The 13305-nt window shown below is 38.0% G+C and overlaps 1 long non-coding RNA gene across 2 annotated transcripts in view; it reads right to left on the bottom strand.

Annotated features, from left to right (window-relative positions):
* Positions 1–265: 265 nt before the first annotated feature.
* LOC132649679 (uncharacterized) overlaps positions 266–13305 on the bottom strand; it is a 37577-nt gene continuing 24537 nt past the window's right edge. For both annotated transcript variants that reach the window (XR_009588163.1, XR_009588162.1), the window contains exons 3-4: positions 2229–2282; positions 266–349 (exon numbers count right to left, since the gene is read on the bottom strand). This is a non-coding gene — a long non-coding RNA (uncharacterized LOC132649679). The remainder of the gene's footprint in view (positions 350–2228; positions 2283–13305) is intronic.

Genomic DNA, 13305 nt, shown 5'->3' with positions numbered 1-13305 from the left:
AACTGAGACTGTGCGACACATAAAATGCTGCCATGCTGTCTTAAATTTATTAGCAAGCACACCTTTCCCAAAATATATACAAACAAATACCATATTAAGGTCTTATGACATTTAGAAACCCTCCAAAGGCTGCACTCCATCAGTTTAATGAGAAGGAAGAAATCATGATTTTTTTTTTCCCTAGGTCTAAGTTAAAACTTCTTTCCAGCACAAAACTGGAATCTTAAAAATTTCTTATTTATTTTAAAATTTATTTAATATCTACCTCTTTAAGATTTACATTAGTAGACATGTCTGGCAAGTAGGGACAGCAACAAAGGTGGAAGTAGATAAAGCTCTTTATTTGTGACTGAAAAGAAAAATGATAAAAATTATAAATTGCTTACTATTTCTAATCAAAATCAATGGTACAGCAATAAGACACTGGTTAATTACTGAGAAGTTCAAGATTAAGATTCAATATGGTAGTGAATTAGGGTACATGTAGAAAATGTCTACACATATTTGTGTTTGGATGACTACCATAATCTATAGAAGATAAAACAATTTGTGTAAGATAATACAACACCATCCAATGATATTTTATTACTAATGATAATCATAGCATTTGAATGAAACTCATTCACTCTTCTATAAAACTCTTGGGTGATACTATAGTTCCTATGAATCAACAACCATAGTGATAGCTGTCCCCAGGTCATCCCTTTGAGGTTTTATGACATATAAAATAAGACCACAGAGTGACTCCTATTCACGGCTTTATATACCATCTATTTCTTTCCTGCTATGGCCTGTCTTTGTAACAACTGTTCATTGAGTTGTGATAAAAGCATACAAAATATTAAAAACAAATCTTTCATCATTTTGCCATTAATGGAAGCACTTAGCTAAACACAGAATAAAGAAAACATATCAGACCCTATCCCAGAACTTCATGGATATATAATTAAATTGATATTATTTATGTCTTACTGAGAATTTTCTTGAAATGTTTTTGGTTACTAAAGTGGAGAGTGTTTGATGATAAATAAAGCTGTACACTTTTCTAGATGTACCCAATGGATGAATATGATCCAGGTCTAATTTTCAGGTAATTCCTACAATGCCCAGCCCATTCTTTGCCTTTCCTCTACATTTCTTATTTCATGCTTGATCTTTGTAAGAGACTGAGTATCTTGTCCTCTAATTTTTTCTCATCACTTTATTACCTACCAGATTTAGCTCATGAAAATATTTTTTTCATCGTATCACTAACCTCACTGCAAAAGTGATCGACAGTATAAACATGACTACGGAAGCTGCTTGCAAGTCTCTCCTTATGGCATTACCTCCTTTTGCCAATATTATTTTTCTGCCTGACACTTCCCACTTTTAGGGCATAACTATTACAGGATCAATTCAGGCTAAAATTGCTCTTGAAAATATTTTAAAATATTTAAAATCATATCATTCTTAGCGAATAAAAACACAATTAGTATTAATAATGCCTAATGGTTGTAGAATTGTTCTGTATACCAGTTTTGAACTGTGATCAGTGTCTTATACATATTATTACAATCTCTGGATTAGTTTTCAATTGCTTCCATAACAAACAAACAAACAAACACACGCTTTACTGGCTTAAAACATAAAGAAATCAGAGATAAATGAAAGATGAAGAACAATGAAGCGATTAAGTAACAAGGGTTCAAAGCAAATCTAAGTAAACATTAACCTTACTAAATAATGGGAAGCCTGTTGCACAGAATTTACATGTTCTTACTGATGGTAGACAAAGCAAAGACAACATACAATGAGTGAATTTCCTCTGATTTCTGCAATGTCTGGTTCAAAAGTATTAAGCACTGTCACTTTCAATAAGATCGCAGTAGTTGTTACAGAAATCACTAACACAACAAGGACATATTGTTCAGGGACCAAATAAGACAGAAAATGGAAAGAAAACATCATTTTAAAACTTTTAATGCTTTAGAAGGAAGAGGCCCAATGGAAGCAGACAAAGTTGATACAGAGGCATTGCACACTCAGTTGAAAGCCAGACAGGACACAGAAGGCAGTTGTAGACTCCACTGAAAACCAGACTAAATACAGAAGGAGGTGGAGATGAAACTGAAAAGTACTAGCTATGGGAACTAACCTAGGCCTGCAGATGCTATGCAAAAAAATTGAGCACGTGTGCCATTTAAAAAAAAAATCTTTAATTAAAAAAAAAAGTGATGTGGGTGTACCTTTAATTGTAGAACTGTTTCTATCATGATCAGGCCTTAGATTTGATCTCAGAACTGAAAACAAACACAAGATTGGAATTAGAGAGGGAATACTACCTATGCAAATAGCAACTAAAATACTAATGCTAGCATGACTGCATTACTATCTATTCACATTTGACAATTCAAGCATCAAGTCACTAGGATTAAATAGCAATTCTAGACTTTCATAAACTTGCTAACATTGTCTCAAGATACATAAAACAAAAGCAAGTATACAACATAGTCTGAGAAGTTTTCTTGCCAAGAAACTGTCTAACATAGATCTAATCATTTGGAAAGCTCACAGACACATCCAAAAGGAGGAAAATTCTGTTAAGACAGCTGGCCTGGACTCTTCAATAAAACAATCAATATCATAAAAGGCAAAGGCAATCTAGATTAAGAGAGACAAATAAGTTCAGACAGCCAACTGCAGTGTGTCAGCTGTAACCGGATCTAGGAAAAGAAACGAGCTGCAAAGATAATTTGAGAGTTAGGAAATCTTCTTATTTTCGCTCATATAGAATGTTTTACATTTTCTTTCATGTGAAATGACTGTGTGTGTGTTTACATGCTGGTATAACTATGCCTAATTTGGCTTGCAACAACACAAACTCTGTCAGAGTTCTGGAGGTTAGAAACCTAACACGGATATCATCCCCCTGAAACTGAAGTAGGAACGAGCCTTGTTCCCTGCAGAATGCTCTCAGGAAACACCCCTGCCTCTTTCAGCTTTTAGGGACCGCAAACATTCTTGTCTCTGGGTCACTTTATCTGTCTTCTTGGTCAACAGTGTGGAGAGCTGAGATTCAGACGCCATCTAATGGCGTTGACATCCGCCCTCAGAACTGTAAAGAACCTCTAGAGCGCATGTGCCGGGCTGTCAGACGGGGTGATGAGTGAGCAGCCAATCAGGGTATGACACGTCACTCACGTCACTTAGGTGCGACCAGGGCTTATATAAACAGCGCCACTTCCCTGCTCGGTCTCTCCTCCTTTCATCGCTTGACTGTAATAAAGCCTGTTGCAGAAGGATCCTGTTGTCCGTGTGCGTTCTTGCTGGCGAGACGATCATGCGGCTCGCAACACAACAGTGCTACATCTGGTTAACCTTTATACAAGCCAAACCTCTCTGACCACAATCAGGAGAGCATTTTTCTTTGAAAGATTCAAGTGGTTACATTGGGTTCACCCAAATAATCAGGATTATTTCCCCAGGCAGGCAAAGGGGGAGGGGGGGCATAAGGATTCTGGCTAAAGGTGCTTAATTTAACCACATCTGCAAAGTTCTCATTAACCAGTCTCAGGTCCTGCTTATTAAGTTGTGGGATCTGGGGCGGGGGAAGCAAAACAGAACAAAACATTATTCTACCTCAAAGGTTTACAGTAATCAGAATATTAAAATGTCCGAGAAGAAGAAGAAGGTGCAGAGAAAGTTTAAGAACAAGAGACGGTAGATGAGTGAAGAGAAACGGGATCTTCTGGACACAGCAGGACAACTACACACAGTAATTCACAGCGGCTCTGAGTGCACATGCACACCCAAGCAAGACCAGGCTCAGCTTGGAGAGGAGAGCTGGGCATGATGTTCCACCCCTGGCTAAGGAGCTACTGGAAATTCTTTCGCTGTGTGTGAGGGAGGGTCATTTCCTTTAACAGACTTCCACTAAGAAGTCGACCAAGCTCCAGTGGGAGGGCACACATCCACAAATTGTCCTTGATAGGAAAAAAATAAAAGATACAAAGTTGTGTGGGTAGAAAAAGCAAAGATGGATCTGGGGGAAGGGGGTTGGAGGAAAGAGCGGAGAGGTGATTCACATTGTACATATATATAGAGACAGGGTTTCTCTGGCTGCCCTGAACTCACTCTGTAGACGAGGCTGACCTTGAACTCAGAGATCCATCTGCCTGTGCTTCTTGAGTGCTTCAATTAAAGGAATAAGCCACCACCTCACCCTGACTCAATAAAAGATTTTAATGAAATAAGCTTCTAAATTAAAAAAAAATCATAAGTCATTTTATTCAACAACATGAACCTTCTAAAGTACTTTTCAACTTCAATACAAATCCCTCTCTTCTTAACGTCTCCCATTTCTCTTTTGAAAGAATGAGAGCTAAAAAAAAGAAAGAAAGAAAGAAAGAAAGAAAGAAAGAAATTATATGTTCACTTTACATCCCGACTGTAACGTTTTCTCTCCTCTCCTGGTCCATGGTCCTCTTCCCCCTCCCCTTCTCCTCAGAAAAGGAAGCCTCCCTCCAACCCCTGCAACCCAATCCCAGCACAGCAAGTCGCATCAGAACTGAGCTCATCCTCATCCACTGAGGCCAGGCTAGGTAGCCCCCTTCCCATCCTCCCCACCTCTCTCCAGAAACAAGAGATCAAAAGCAGGCAACAGAGTCCATGTCATAAACCCGACCCACTCAACTCACTAGGGAACCCACAGGAAGTTAATCTACCCAGGTCCAGTTCATGCATGCTCCTTGGTTGCTGCGTCCCTCTCCGCAAATCCCCATGGCTATGGGTTAGTTGATTCTGTTGGTCTTCTTTTGACATCCCTGTCCCCTACGGATGCTTCCGCCATCCCCCTTTCCCATTCTTCCATAGGACTCCCCCTCAGAGCATTAGGTGGAGCTTGGGGAGTCCTATGAAGACATTTTCATACAGGTGCATAAGGCATTTCGATCAGCTTCGCTTTGTGATCACGTTGTCCTTTCTTGTCTCCCTCTCACTCATGACAGCCCCCCTCCTTTCCCACTTAGCCCAGCTTCTACTTTCATATCTTTTTTTTTTTAATGACCCAAAGAGTTTCATTAAGGATCATTGATGTCACATAGGTAAACGTTTGTTTACTGGAGCATGAAGACCTTACCAGTAACCACACTTACAAAGTAAATCTCTCTCCCTCCTTGATCAACTGGTAACTGCTTAAAAATTTCCAGGGGTGCGGGGGAGTGTTTATGAAATTTGTGACCCCTCCTCCTATGCATGGAGCTGTTGCAGATTTTTAGTTTAAAGGTGGGGCGGGCAGTCACTTTAATTTGCTGGACATGGAAGCATCCCATAGTTTGAAGCAGACACAGTGACCTTGTTTTTGTCTGTTTAGATAAAATTCTGAAGTGACCTTGTTTTGTCTTGGTCGGTTACAATCTCAGACAGATCTTGTCTGATACTCCTGGAGAATGTTTATGATCATCGGGACAGCCACACAGCCTACAGCCTACAGCCTACAGCTCCAGCCACACAGCTCCAGGCCAGCTCTGCCTACAATGAATCCTTTCTCTAGCCAGAAAGACAGCCTTCCATGCTGATGGCTGCTTATTCCTCTCTTGATTTTCATTTTAAAGTGAGGTTCAAAATGAAATGAAGGATGAGTTCATTTTACCTTGAGTTACAGATATTAAAGCAGAATACCATCTTTAAAAACGGGATATAAGGCTGGGGCAAACCAGTATACATATTTTCTTGGAGGGAGTGGACACCTCTTAGCAGCCTTGGAGTAATATAAATGCGAATAAGAGATGGTGGCTGTCTTTTTAAAGCTTGGAAACTTTGTTCAAGTACTATATAGATATTTCAAACTTGGACTGTTGATTATAATCCAGAAAAACTCCCAAAGTGGCGATTAACTAAGTTTTTGTTTATAGTTGGATTCTAAAGGATTAGATATGGTAACTTTGAAGACATTTTCAGAAAAGCTTTGTAGAATTATTTAGCTTGGGGTATACGAATTATGAAATTCAAATATTTATCCCTCACAGACTGTCATTAAAGCTGCTACACACTGAGTTGTCAGTAGAAATAAATACATAGCAGAATTTAACTAAAGAAATTAGTGTTAAATAATACATTAGTCTCAGCTCCCTTAAGGACGTCTGGCCATGCAGTCCTTAGCAGTGGCATGCATTTGCATAGATAGGTGAATGTTGTAAAACCAGAGTTGTGCTGTGCAAAAGTGGAAGGGCATGCACAAACTCAACACTCCCTAGTGGATTTTACAGCAGTGAGTTATGTGAGAATGTGATGGCTTGGATCACGGATGTAGTCTATTGTCATTGCCTTTTATGTTTAATAAATAACAATCTTCTGAAAGGAAACAGGTCCCAGGGGAAAACATAGCACGTAAATATACGGCATCAAAAACAATTGGTATGCAGACAACCATTAGCATCATGGGCAATGTCTCTTTATTAGTTGCCCTATGGAGGCATATTTGAGAAATTGTCTCAAGGCTCGAAACCTCCAAGGTCCTCGGGAGGGATGATAGCATTTCCTTGGTGGGTAGTGTAGCCTGCAGCAGGGCTGAAGGTTTCCGCTTCTCAGGGTTCACTCTAACTCAACCTTCATTCCTCATGTCATATACAAATTTAACTGTCTTTTAAATTTTTCTGCTGTTGCTGCTTCTGTTGGCTTGTTTTTACAGTGGAATGCTCAAAGTTCCTTAGGATTTTAGTAAATAATTGTTAATCACAAAGTTCTGAGTCCTTTCACCATCTTGTCTCCCCTCTAGTCTCCTTTGATACAGATGATGCAAGTGTGAGAATTGTCTTTTCAGGTTTCATGTTCTATTAACTTTAGAATCTGTTTCCTCCCTGCTGTTGGATCTATAATTCCTGATGCCCTTCCTTTGTGCTGTTTGTTGTTTTAATTGTAGGCTCCTCAGGTACCAGCTCTAAAATTTCCATTTGGTTCTTTTTCTTCTTTCTTCTATTTCCTTGCTGTGACTTTTTATGTTGTGCTTTTTTTTTTTTCTTGAACTCCAAATACTTTTGTAATGTATATTGGAGTATTTTAAAAATTTTCTACTTTGAGATCTTTGCCAACTATTACTAGTAGCCTTACTTGGTGTCTTTAATTTAAATAATAATTTTCTTATTTCTTAACGCGTTGTGTGCCTATCTTAAAAGAAAACTTTGGTTCTGGGTGTTAAGTTAAACTGGGTTTCATAGTGAATGTTCTTTGATACTTTTGTAGTGGGAAAGAAAGTCGAAACAAGGTAGAGGAGAAGAGTGCTTCCTAGCGAGCCTCCCTTGGAAGGGAAAATAAGCAGTCCCCTCTTCTACTGGGTGAGAGTATAACACTTATCCCCCTCTAATTTCCTGCTAATGCCGTACTAAGGTGAAGGGGTGCACTTTTTGCTTGTTGTTGGCTAAAGCAGAAGTTTCAGCCTCTTTTGGCAGCAGGGAAGGCATGACCTCACTACCGCAAGGTAAAGGAAAGCATCTTGATTCTTTATTTGTCCTCTTCAGACACTACTCTGACGAGAAAGAGAGAATATGTAAGTAAGGAACATAGAATGAAAGACTGCTTTAGTCCCCTTGCACCGTGAAAGAAGGTTACTGCATTTCTGACAGTTCTGGAGACCAGAAAGTCTAAGGGCAGAGAGAATCCACATCTGGAAAATTCTTGTATTATCCTATGGAATGCACATTGTGGAGAAGAGTGGAAGGAAAGAGAAGGGGCTGAGTTTCATCATTAACTAAGTATTAAAACGTTTTGCAATTGTATTCATATAGATTTGTATTTATGTATCTCTAAAGAGATATCAGTATCTATATTTTATTTATATAATCACATCATATAGCATATAATCCCAATATAATTTATATATAGTTATACATAATTTTTAAGCTTAAGTAGAAAATGTGCATAACAAATTCAAACCATTAAATATTTTTCTCTTTGAATGTTTTTCTTTTATTTATAACAAAGGTTAAATTTCATGTATTTTTTGAACATAACAACAATTAGTTGTGTGAGTGAGGGAGGCATATCTGACTACAGTGTATCTGTATACTTATATATTGCTCATAATTGCAATATGCCTGTACGGATTACATCTATTGTCGCTTTGTTTCTTCACTTTTTGTTCTGAACAAGTATGTTTTGAAGTTTCAGATCACCAAACACTATGAACAGAAACCAGGGAAAGTTGCAGTACTTTCTTCACAACACTGGATAGGTTCTGTCTGATGTATAAGGGATGATGGCAATGTAAATCAGGGGCCGTTTCCATTTACTGTTTAAAGGAAAGAACCCTTTCAACCTTTAAAGCTGTGAACACTAATGCTATTTTGGGAAGGAGTGGACCAAGTAAAGAATGAGCCTTTTCTCTGCTCAAGAAAGCAAGAAGAATTGTTTAATTATACCTCAAGGGACTGAGGATAAAGACTCAGCAGCCTTGAAATGGGAGGAAATGGAGTTACCCGGAGAAAGGAGAAAAGGCCTCAGGCACATACAGGGAAAGGCTGTGTGCACAGCTGCACTCACCAGGAAGACATTTCACTGCGGGCCTTGGCTAATTAGATATCCAGAAACAACAAAATCGAGCCATCAGAGTTGAAGCTTTGTGGTTTTGTGTGCTCGTCTCAACGCAAGTTCTAATTGCCAATCAATATTAACAAAATTTAGGAAGTTTATAAGCATCAAAAATGCTTTAAGCAGTGCTCTAGGAAAATGGAAGTCTGCAGTGATATTCAGCTTGGGGCAGCTCAGGTAGGGAAGAATGGGAGGCCCAAGAGGGCAGAGCGGCTCAGAGTGTAGAAGCCCAAGGCTGAGATATAATGGCAATTTAATTCCATCTGCTCTCGACTCAAATCAAAGTCTCCTTCTACTCTTCCATGAATATTTAGGTTGATCTTGACCAAAGAAGCCGGAAAGACTCGAGGTTTATTAGGTCAGAAGGAAACATGAATGACCTGCACTAGAACAGAATTCTCCATTCAGGGTAATCAGCACCAAAATCGACCAATGTCTCGAGACTCGTTAGATTCAGGCAAACTGTATGGCCTACTAGCAGCAGAACAAGCCCTGGGCAAATGTCTTCCTGGGGACTAGGCCCTCTTATGGGGCTTTTCATGAGTAGAAGATTACAGTACCTGTCTGCTTTTTGTTTAATCATGCCAAGCTATAAAGTTCTTAGTATTTTATACTTTTTCAAAACTTTAACCTATGTATGGAGATGGGATATTGCACAGCTGCCCTCTAACATCGCTCCAACTGGGTTGAATATAGGTGTATTTTCAGCTATAATTTAATTGTGTGTGGGTGAAAAATGTACTATGTTTCCTGTTACAGTGGGGAGAATAAGAAGAACCTACAGGGTAGAGATTGATGAGTTAGAGAAAAAAAATGGGTGATTACTTGAAATTACAGGTGAAACCTGGTTTATCTTAGATTAACAAGTGGTATGGTTGGACACTTATCACAAATGAAGTTTTACAAAATGTTCTACATAAATCATCAGATATTTGGTGTGGTGGGGTGCAAAATGGCTTTGACTTCCCTGCATTACTAATTTCAATCAACAACATTCTGTTTGTTATGGAGTGAATTGTCATCCCCAGAACTCCTATGTTCAAATCCTAACCTCCTGGTGCTACTAAATGTGACTAGATTTGAATCTTTAAACAGATAATTAAAGATAAAGCCCTTTGGGGTAGTTAAGATTAAGTTATGCCAGGCCATGTGACCCATGCCTTTAACCCCAGCACTCAGAAGGCAGAGGTAGGCAGATCTCTGAGTTTTAGGCCAGCCCGGTCTATGGAGCAAGTTCCAGGACTGCCACTAGATAGACACTACAGGAAGAGAGAGAGAGAGAGCAGTTCCTTGTGTAAAGGCCTTAACCCAGTATGACTGGTATCCTTCTTCAGGGAGGATGAGGTCATACATAGAGACAGCATGAAAAACAGGTGCTTGGAGATGATGCCCTATGAAGCCAAAGAGAAGGTGGCCATGGACAAGCTCAGGAGGTGAAGCCCCAGGCAGCAGCAAGCCTGGTAACAGCTTGGTGTTCTTGTGAGAAAATGAATCTCGGCTGTGTAAACTGCCCCATCTGCAGTAATTTTTTTAAACATCCCTAGCAACTAATACAACTTGTAAAAATCAGATCCATTAGGAAACAGCATCTGGTTTGAACTAGCGGCACATCATGTGGTACTCACCACTTGCCTGTATTAGAGTAACCCTCTAGCTAATTCTACTCTTGCAGAGATGTGCAAAGAGAAACAACAGGATGGAAAGTCAATGTTGCTAGTCTGGACGGCGAGTATAGTCATGTTTGGACAGTCTTATTTAGTTTTGATATTGTGAAGTCTTTTCTATAAATAAAGACATTGAATTTCATTGGTTTTGATAATAAAATAAAAGAAAGGCAGTCAGATGTAACACTATGGTGAGTCTGAAGTCCAGAGAAGGAAGCTAGGCTTGTTGAATGCAGGCAAACTGTACGGCCTATAGTATATCAATATTTGTAGTTATTAAGTACTGGGTAGAGCTTAATATTTATAGTTATTAAGTACTGGGTAGTGGCCACGTGTTTGGAAATTATGGTTTCTGAACTTGTAAATCCTCCCCACTTGCTTTTATAGAGAATTACATGAGCACTATGCTTTTCAATAACCACATTGTCACTTACAGAAGCTGCACATTTCCCTGACCTGACAGTGCCACAGCTTTAAACAGTTGTGTGTGTATATGTCACATCACAAAAAAGGGATACTTATATGAAGTGACTGACTAGACTAGATGTTCAAATAAGTGCATACCGCCTCAAAGAATCAATAGATCTTAACTGTAGATGGAAAATTGCAAACTTTAAACCTTCAACTGTAAAATTTTTGAAGGCACAGAAATAGCATGGGTGAACAAACACAAGGAGATTGTAGTAAACAATTATGGAATGCTCAATGTCATTTCAAAGTTGTTACCTTGGAAGTATAGACTCAGTCGTCAAAGGCAGAAGACCTAACTCACACAGACACACACAAATAAAATCAGCTTAAATTATCTTGCATTATATATATGACAACTAACACGCTTTTTAAGGCATAGTGCAACTCCATTGTGTGTGGCAGTTAGAGTAATTATCAAATATTATGCCATATGTTAGCAAAGAAATTTGGAGCATAAGGATGTTATGACAACAATTATATGAATGAATTTAGGGCAGAAATAGAGTTTAATAAGGGAATTATATGATGCCTTTGGATTTTTTTTCCAAATTCTTTCAAAGATTTACATTAAACCAACCAAAAGCTTGAAGATGTGTCAGCAACTCTGTATTGTAAGAAAATCAGGAGGCGTTATCCAGAGTTTATATGATATAAAATAATTTTAAAATGTGTTTTCTCTCCTCATGCTTAAGACATTAAAATTAATGGTATAACTCAAAAGCATGCATTTTCAAAATTCATCCTTTTAAAAGTTATTATCACTCTAGCTTTCAGATCATCAAAGGACATTGAATTACATCAATGAAAGTCACAAAACTGCACACATTCTGAATCTCTAAGTAAGTATGAGCTAATTGATCTCATAAAAAATAGATAGTTCTCCAACACCTTTCAAAAAAATGAAAGTTATTTTGATAATATATTTTCAATGAAAAAAAAGCATAGCATCATTTACGATTATCTGAACCAGTTGTCCATTATTTGTAAACTATACTGGTATATAGTCAACGGAGGTAAAAAAATACTGCTATGGCTATGAAAGTCATGAGAAATCATGTCTACTTATCACGGAAATTTAGCACATTATAGAAGCAAGTATAAGGCAAATCCATGTGAAGCATGATTTAAGAAGCCTACGGATGTGAAGGAGCAATAAAACATACATAAATAATAAAATATCTTTGACCTATGATTACATGGAAAAGCTTTCCATCCTTGGTAGAAGTTGAGCTGGCCTTTGAAGGATATTTCATAATTAAATGTGATAAGAAGAAAGTAGTTTTGAAAGAGACAAGAGACCATGGAAGTTCTGCGCATGCTTATATTATACAGATAGATACATTTCTTGGGATATATGAATATGTATGACAGAGTTATAGAAAAGGAGATTGAGTTTGTTTGTGAATGATGCTAAACATGAGATTGTGACATGTGGATCTCAAACACTGTTTATTATATCATGTAAGCCAATGCATCTATACGTCTAAACATAAAGTTAAGGTCTGAGGAAATTGAAATGTGGTGACCTTGTTTACCCGAAGGCAGCAGATGGTCATTGCACACGCCTTTTACCTTACAGGAGATTTTTCAAAACATATTGAGGTAGAGATTTGAAATAGTTCAAAATGATCAAAGAAACCTCTCCATCACTCTTAGAAGTGAACCCAAGTCTCTGAAGGACCTTTTCTCACTGTCCTGAGTTAATTATGCATGGCTGTTGAAACCGCCTCTGAAATGATACCTCACGATGACCTAACATTAAGGATATGGTGAGCACTTCCGATTTTCCAGACAGGCAACATTTCTTTCTATTTCACCTTTTCTTTCCATAATGAACATAACTGGACTGAACTGTCAGTTAAAGTGCCCTGCCTGGCCTTTCCTGTCCTTGTGAAAAAATGTGACCCAAAGCCAATCACATGGCCTGTACTTGGCATAGGGACACAATAAAAAGGGTTTTAAAATATCCAAATTGGCTTCTATGGTCTTAGCTCCCTTTTTTTGGTGAGTTGACTTGGTGAGTCTTCAAGAAATTTATTTTTTGGCATCAGTTTTGAAAAGACTTCTGTCTGGTATTATCAATTTGCCATAGTACCTACGTGACTTTAATATGTTATTCAATTATTAATAGGGCATATTGAACAGCAAGAAATAACCTATAGTAAAAATGACAATATATTATCATCTTAAACTAGGATCTTTCCATTGTGAAGTATGTCTCAAAGCATTAAGTTGTGACAACGGATATAAAATAAAATCAATATGGAAGTGTTAGTTTTTAATTCCTTTTAAGAGCTAAGAAGGAATGGGCTGGTAACTGAGCAATCATTTTCCCCTATGAAAGAACTTGCCCCCTCCGGGAATCCAGGCCAATGATTCACCATCTTGGGAATTTATATGGTCTTATCATTGAAGTGTTACAGGAATGTTTAAAAATATGGCTGAAACTCTTATTTTAGACAGCTGCAAACATTTTTTTAATAGTTTGGCTTATTTATTCATGTGTTTTAAGTAATAAATAAAATCAAAATAGACACAAACCAAAAGTGCTAGTTAATGATTTCCAAAAATGGAATACTGAATTACTTCAAAATATATCATATAT

The sequence above is a fragment of the Meriones unguiculatus genome, chromosome 21, assembly GCF_030254825.1.
Source record: "Meriones unguiculatus strain TT.TT164.6M chromosome 21, Bangor_MerUng_6.1, whole genome shotgun sequence".
NCBI lineage: Eukaryota > Metazoa > Chordata > Mammalia > Rodentia > Muridae > Meriones > Meriones unguiculatus.
The sequence above is the reverse complement of the archived record's forward strand: the minus strand, read 5'-3'. Positions and strand labels throughout refer to the sequence as shown.